Source organism: Choloepus didactylus, chromosome 1 (assembly GCF_015220235.1).
Source record: "Choloepus didactylus isolate mChoDid1 chromosome 1, mChoDid1.pri, whole genome shotgun sequence".
Taxonomy (NCBI): Eukaryota; Metazoa; Chordata; class Mammalia; order Pilosa; family Megalonychidae; genus Choloepus; species Choloepus didactylus.
In genome coordinates this window covers 124,795,725-124,803,995 of record NC_051307.1, presented here as the reverse complement: position 1 = coordinate 124,803,995, position 8,271 = coordinate 124,795,725, and the positions used below count along the sequence as shown (strand labels likewise).

General features: G+C 38.2%; 1 pseudogene; it reads right to left on the bottom strand.

Annotated features, from left to right (window-relative positions):
- Window positions 1-4,505: 4,505 nt before the first annotated feature.
- On the bottom strand, window positions 4,506-5,709 carry LOC119522750 (annotated as a pseudogene).
- Between the last annotated feature and the right edge of the window lie 2,562 nt (window positions 5,710-8,271).

Below are 8,271 nucleotides of genomic sequence, written 5' to 3'. Positions count from 1 at the left end.
TCCACAACATTTTTGTCACTCCAAAAGCAAACCCATATCCATCAAGCAGTCATGACCCATTCTCTCCTCCCCCTAATTGATTTTTTAAACATTTTTTATTGTGAAATATAACATATATGCAGAAAAGTGATAGATTCCAAAATACAGTTTAACAAGTAGTTATAGAGCCAACTCCAAAGTACGGTATGGTTTACAGTTCCACAATTTCAGGTATTCCTTCTAGCTGTTATAATACATTAGAAACTAAAACAGAACTATCTATATAATTATTCAGTAGTCATAATAATTAGTTAACTCCTATCTTCATTGTTACAACTCCTCCCTCTCATTTGATCATTCTCTCAATCTTCAGGGATATTTGGGCAATGACCACCTTAACTTCTTCACATTGGAAAAGGGTGTCAACATTATGGGGTAGGGGGCTGCCACTGGTTGATGTTCTTGGAGAGACTAATACCTCTGTGTTTCATGGTTTTTCCGGCATAGGAGCAGTCTGGAGGTTTTAAGTTTCTGAAAAATAAACTTAGTGAGTGAAACTTTTATAGAGTCTCAGTTAGAGTCCTGGGTATACTTTAGGGTTTTCAGGAATACTGTTGGTTGGGGCTTGGCATACCATGGCAATTTGCATTATCTAGCTGAAGCTTGCATAAGAGTAACCTCTGGAATAGCCTCTTGACTCTATTTGAAATCTCTTAGCCACCAAAACCCTATTTTGTTACATTTCTTTTTTCCCTTTTGGTCAAGAGGGCATTGCCAATCCCATGATGCCAGGGCCAGGCTTATCCTGGTAGACACACCACATGTTGTCAGGGAGATTCACTCCCCTGGGAGTCATGTCCCATGTAATGGGGAGGGTAATGAATTTATTTGCAGAGTTGGGCTTAGAGAGAGAGAGGCCACATTTGAGCAACAAAAGAGGATCTCTGGAGGAGACCCTTAGGCAAAAATATAGCTAGGCTTAGCTTCCCCATTACAGAAATAAGTTTCATAAGGGCAAGCCTCAAGATTGTGGGCTTGGCTTATTGAATTGGGGGTCCCTAATGCTTGAAGAGAATATCAGAAATTTCCCAGGTGGGGAAATTTAATAGTTCCATATTTTTTCTCTATTCCCTCAAGGGACTTTGCAAATACTTTTTTATTATCTGCCCAACATACTCTGGAATGTATCAGGGTATTACATTAAGCTGTACAGAATTAGAAGATCTCACCACGTATTCTAGGCTTCATGTGTTCACGTTGTTTAAATGAACTGGCCAGACAGGTTAAGTTACATTGGGTGCTACAGAAAATTTAAATTTTATGTGAAATAAACATCTCTTCCTGTGTTCTCACACAGAGGGTAAAGTTTTAAAATACAGACAGTATCATCCTTTACTCTGTATTCTGATTTATCTTCATCTCAACGAGATCAGCTTCATTCAAACCTCTAATTGAAGTCTGATCTTTTCTTTTCTTTTTTTTTTTGGCTTCTTTAACAGTTGCTATATGGAGTAGTGCTGACTTTCAGAGCTGCAGAACTCTAACTTTGAGTCTTAGGTGCCACATAGGTACCCAAAATTCTAGGGAAATACCAGGTTATACACAAAGAGCACAGCATCTCAGAATTTAGAAATAATACTTGAAACTCAGAAATAAATATGACTGCTATAAGAGCTTACAATCTGTGCCCTAGTTTTCTTATAAATATTTTCTAAATGAGACCATACAATATTTATCCTTTTGTTTCTGGCTTATTTTGCTCAACATAATGTCCTTAAGGTTCATTCACCTGATTGCATGCATCACAACTTCATTCCTTTCTGTAGCTGCAAAATATTCCATCATATGTATACACCACAGTTCACCCTTCCGCTCCTCAGTCAATGTACCCTTCAGCCACCTTCTTCCATTGTCTATCATGGATAATGCTGCCTTAAACATCAATGTGCAAATATCTATTCAAGTCCCTGCTTTCAGTTCTTCTGAGTATAGTCCTAATAATAGGACTTCCTAATCATATGGTGACCCTAAATTTAGCCTCCTGTGAATCCACTACATTAACTTCCAGAGGGTCTGCACCATTCTGTTACCCTACCAAAAATGATTAAGTATACCCCTCTTTCCACATTTTCTCTAGAACTTGAATCTTTCCATTTATTTATTTAGAATCTGCAGATTTTGTGAGATATATTCTATCCAAAGCAATCAATGTCTCACTGTAACCTCACTTAGTTGTACAATCATCATCACTTTCAATTTTAGACAATTTTGTTTGCTCCAAAGAGAAACCTAACAGATAGACACACCCACACCAAAGAGAAAACTGAAAACACCCTCATTACTCTTATCCCCCCCCCCCAATTATTTACCCCTAATTTTGTGTGGTTCTGGTGAGGTATTCATATAGAGTCCATAATCTACAATAGATAGTTTGTCCCATATACAACTCTATTATTAACTCTTTGTACAAGTATCTTACCTTTAAAGTAGTTCATGCATGAACTTACTTATATTTGTAGTGCTAATCGGTCAGATACATGACTTTAAACAATCCCTTTCAATCATATTCACCTTCAATAGACACTATTACATATAATCCCTCTAACAAACTACTAGCACCCCTATCTATTCCCATACATTTAAAGTTCAACCTCGTTAACAAGTCTGTACATATTAGGTAACTGCTTCTCCTTCTCTAGCTTCTGTCTATCCCTAGATCCCATATGTTCTATATTTGAAGACTCTGAGCTTACATTTTTTAGGAGGTTCATATTAGTGAAATCATACAATATCTCTCTTTTCATATGTGTTTTATTTCTCTCAGCATTATATCCTCAAGGTTCATCCACGTGGTCACATGCTTCAGGATCTCATTCCTTCTTACTGTTGCATAATATTCCATCAAATAGATATACCACATTTTGTTTATACATTCATCTGTTGATGGACGCTTGAATTGTTTCCGTCTTTTGGAAATTGTGAATATTGCTGCTATGTGAGCAAATGTCTGTTCATGTCACTGCTTTCAGATCTATTGCATATATACCTAGCAGTGGAATTGCCAGGTTCTAGGGTAACTCGGTATTTAGTTTTCTGAGGAACTACCGAACTGTCTCCTACAGCAGTTATATCATTATACATTCCCACCAGCAGTAAGTGTTCCAGTTTCTCCACAACCTCACCAACATTTGTAGTTTCTTGGTTCTTTAATGGCAGCCATTCTTATAGGTGTGAGATGATATCTCATTTTGGTATTGATTTCCATTTCCCTAATAGCTAATGAAGATTAACATCATTTTTAGGCATTTGTATTTCCTCTTCAGAAAAATGTCTATTCATATCTTTTGCCCACTTTATACTTGGGCTGTTTGTTCTTTTGTTGTTGAGTTGTAGGATTTCTTTATATATACTGGATATCAAAGCCTTATCAAATATATGGTATCCACATATTTTCTCCAGTTGAGTTAGCTGCCTCTTCACCTTTTTGACAAAGTCTTTTGAGACACAGAAGCACTGGATTTTAAGGAGTTCCCATTTACCTATTTTTTCTTTTGTTGCTTGTGCTTTGGGTGTAAGGTCTAAGAAGCTACCTTCTATTACTAAGTTTGAAGATATTTCCCTTTATTTTCTTCTAGAAGATTTATGGTAACTGGCTCTTGTACTTAAGCCTTTGATCCACTTTGAGTTAATTTTTGTATAGGATGTGAAGTAGGGGTTATCTTTCATTCTTTTGGATATAGATATCCAGTTCTCTGAGCCCATTTGTTGAAGAAACTACTCTGTCCCAGATCAGTGGATTTTGGGGGACTTGTCAAAAATCAATTGACCATAGATCTGGGGTCAGACTGGATTTTTAATAAAGCAACAACCATATGCTTCTTACAAGAGTTACAGTTTTCTTTTCTTCAACAAAATACTTGCAAATTTAATTGAGAAGCACATTAAAAGAATCGTACACCATGACCAAATGGATTTCATTCCAGGTATGCAATGGTGGTTCAACACAAGAAAATCAATCAATGTAATGCACCACATCAACAAATCAAAGAGGAAAACCCAAATGATCATCTTGATTGATCAAGTCACTAAACTGAAGCATTATATCACTTCAAAAGATAGGAATAGAAGGAAACTTCCTCAACGTGACAGAGAATATATGAAAAACCCACTACGTTTTATTTGCCAAGTTAACTCCATTCTCTGCAACAGGTCTAGTTCGGAATTAACCTGCAGCATCTATTCAATTGGACAGAGTTCATCACTTGTGAAACATGAAAACTGAAAACATGGTTACCTAAAATGCCTACTACTAAATAATACAGACTGTACTTTCAAAAAAACATTTTATATGCTTTATTGAAAGCTGACATGTGCAATGATTAAATACAGTGACACCTTATAACTGTGTGGAGAACATGCACAGAAACATATGTATATAACTACTATTCAGGTAATAGGCAGAAACCCCTACTGGGAAAGTCACATCATTAGCTAGAACTGATCAGTTTTCAAAGAATTCAACTAGCTCAGTCAAAACAATTTGGCAGACATGGATTTACTTCAGGATATTCAGCAGCTAGAAAATAGCAGATTACACAGAGAAACGAAGTGTGCCAAATTCTTAAGATTTCTTTAGGTGTGGTTTTTGTCACGAAGCATTTTAAATGTACATTGGTTGGCTGCTGACTGGAAATAGGTCTCTCAGTCATCTCAGCAGCTGCATTAGGACAATTACCAATAGGGTAGGAGGAAACAGTCCCATTGCCCATGCCACTCAAGATATTCACATTAACACTAGCTCTCAGCCCACCACTACCTCTAGCAGTACTGGGAATATTGCTTGTATTTACGTAAGCATTCCCAAGCATGCTGCTGGCCACGTTGGGATTAAAACCACCCAGGGCTGGAAGATTAACATTATTCACCATGTTAGTGTTAGAAACAAAATGTGTACCTTAACTTCCAGGAGTACTCGAAGCACAGATATTAGTCATTACAAATGCAGATGATGATACCCAGTGATAAAGCAGAAGTTGGTGCAGCTGGTATAACACTGTCTGAGCTTCCAGTGGTAGAGAATTTTCTGGCTACGGGGCTGGCAGGTGGCCCTCCAGGGATGGATCCACCAGCCACACCAGCATGGGCAGGATATTATGACCATGGTGGTGGTGGTGGTGGTGGGCAATGCCATTGGTCACAACATTCCATGCTGGAAGGTGAGGCAGATGAATCTGAAGAAGTTGGGTCTGTTAGGAAAGATGGCCCCACATATCTCAGCTCCCTAAAAATTTTTCAGAATCTCTTCTGAGAAGCTGCCCTAAGTCAGGCTAGTCCCACTAGCCCCAGCAAGTGACACATCAAGGATCTTGGAGGAAGACATCCTCCGTGTGAGATTCATCCACATCATCAGAGTTCTCAGTATCCTCTGCTATACTGTTGTTTGAGTGATGTGTGCAGAAATCTGGGCCAGAGTATCACCAATTATCTGCAAGCCACTTTTCTTTTTCATCTGAGTTCCATCTGGTGCAAGAGGCTGTAAAATGAAGTTGAGGCTTTGTGGAGACAGAGGCTGTGGTCACGACTTGGAAGAGGCTGCAGGGGGCGGTGGCTCCTTGGCAGGTGTGGCATGACCCCCAATGCCCACACCTGCTGAGGTGAAGGCAGAGGTGGTGCCAATGCCACTGCCCCTTCTCGGAACATTGCCAGGTGCGCCATCTTCCTAGCGCTCATATTGATAGTGACGGCATACTCCGGTGGCTGGTGAATTTTGTTGGGTCAGGGGAAGGGGAGCAGCTGGAGGAATCGAGTACAGTTTCATTCTGCACCATAATCTTTATATCCAAATGCTGGGGAGAAAAACAGTACTCTATGCTCTACCTGGCTCAATTACTCCTTCTCCTCTACCATCTCAGCCAAAGGCACCTGCACTGGTCCAAGAGTTACACTTTAAATATAAGAAAATTCAAAAGTTATGGATGGAAACATTACATCTTGCAAACCATAAACCAAAGAAATCAGTAAAAGTATCCTTTAAAGTAAGAAGCATTACTAGAGATAAAATGGGAACTTCTCAGTGCTCAGAATTATAAATTTGTTTTGTCAGTCTCATACAGAATAACAAATGAATCCCAAAGACAGTAGAAAAAAGAAATCATGAGATGACAGCAGGAATTAATGAAATAGAAAACAAACATGCAATAGAGAAATTGAACAAAAACAAAATTAATTATTTCTTAAAAATACTAATAGAATTGAAAACAGGAAACACTGATTGATAAAAATAAGATAGAAGTCATTAATTACCAATATAAAAAATGAAAATGATAATGTTACTGTAATACTAAAACTATTTTAAAAAATAAAAGAATATTATGAATAATTTTATGCTAATAAATGGACAAATTTCTAGGAAAAAACTGTACACAATTAATATTGTCTTAAATTAATTATTGGTTTAACATTAAAGAAATCTAAAGAATAGGTTTTGGTCCAATACTTTGTGTGGATCTAAAAATATCTCTTTTAGGACTATTCAGAATGCCATTCTAGCCATTCTAATCATTCCCCTTATATTGACAAGTACAGACCATTAGGAAAACCTTTAACAGCTATAGAGTTATTCCCTGTGGGTTTAGTTACAAAATAATGTATCCCTCAGAATGAAAACATAGATTCACAGAATAAATGACATTTGGGTTGAATGACATCGGGGGTGGAGAGAATGAAAGAGTAGATTTCAGAGTCTTATATCTTCCCAACATCTAAAAGAGTTGCTTGGCATATATGCCAAGTCTTTGATGCAAACCAATGGGCTAAAGTGCCACAAATTCCCAGGCAATGGGAAAAAATGAAAAAGAAAAAAATGAAAGGGTTGGTGCACAGGAGCATTCCCCCCTGTCTCCCTGAAGTCCCTTTCTTAATCTTTTCTGGTATCTCTATTTCTTCCTCCTCTTATATGAAAGACTTTCTATGGCAGGAGGCTGTCCTAGTACTTCCTGTTGCCTTTCCTTGGAAGCCCAAAATACATACTATGCTTGGGACTAGGACAGTCAGCCTAGCAGGATAAAACCCAAACCCCTAGTAGATAAGTGGACTCCTGTACATTCCTTCTCCTATTGCCCTGAGCATACACACATATTCACTGGAGACAGTCTGACTCTGGTGGGCATGTTTTATGGCATCCAGCTCACACCCTGTGGTATATCTGTCCCTGGAAGGAAAGGAGTGGGGTTCCTCCACTATGGGACACAAACACAAGAGAGGGGTTCTGTGCATAGAACACCTTCCTACATTGGCCACAGATTGAGATCCTCTGGTCATGCAGAGTGGACACCCACTAGTGAAGCTGAGCTTGCTCTGTCAAGATGTGAGTAAACATCTTTCCACAAAAGTCTGTGTGAGCCATACTTTTGCTGGCAATCTGTGTAGGAGTGGGATGATGTCTTTTTAGGCATCTCTCCTGACACTTTCCCAAGTACAGCCTTCAGCTATAACTCCTCACATTAAATACTTCATCTTTTCCTATGTTCTTCCCACAGTATCAGTTAAACATTCTTTATGGAATACTCACAAAAATTAATAAACTTGGCTTCTCCCCTGAATTCAAGACAGATCAAATCATGACACTCCTCATACCAAAGTCCAAGTTGCTCAATCCAAGGTTCAAACGCTTCAGCATTAATCTCCAAACTACCACTTCAGCTTTCATTGTCTTTACTCTGCTTCCCCACCTTATAACCAAAGAGCCTTACCTTTTTCCTCTTTTTTTTTTTTTTTTTTTTTATGGTCACAGTTACATTTGCACAAGCTTATGAACATTGTTGGCATGCTTCAATTTAGCTCTCACTTTTTTCTCTCAGAAATTCGTCCTGTACCTGCCCCTCAAATTCTTATTCTTCTTTCAAGAGCTAGATTTAATCCCATTTTATCTATGAAAACTCCCTATATCTGTTTTCCTTTTCTCTTCCTTCTCTATAATCCTGCAATAATTTGCACCTCTGCTCACTCATCTCATTTATATATTTTATAATTGAGTTATTTAGATGCTTTTTCTGGTAGATTATGATGGCAGAGACCACTTTATATCCATCATTGCTTTCCCTCAAAAACCAATTCACAGTTTGCAACTGTACGCCATAGAATCCTCTTTGATTTTTTCACTCTGAACTTTCAGCTTTTTTGCTCATTCATATTCCTATGCCTAAGTTGCCCTTTTTCCATTGGAAAAAATTCTCCTTATTCTTCTATATCCAGCTCTTTTGTCATTCCCTCCCTGAAGTCTCCCCATCCCTT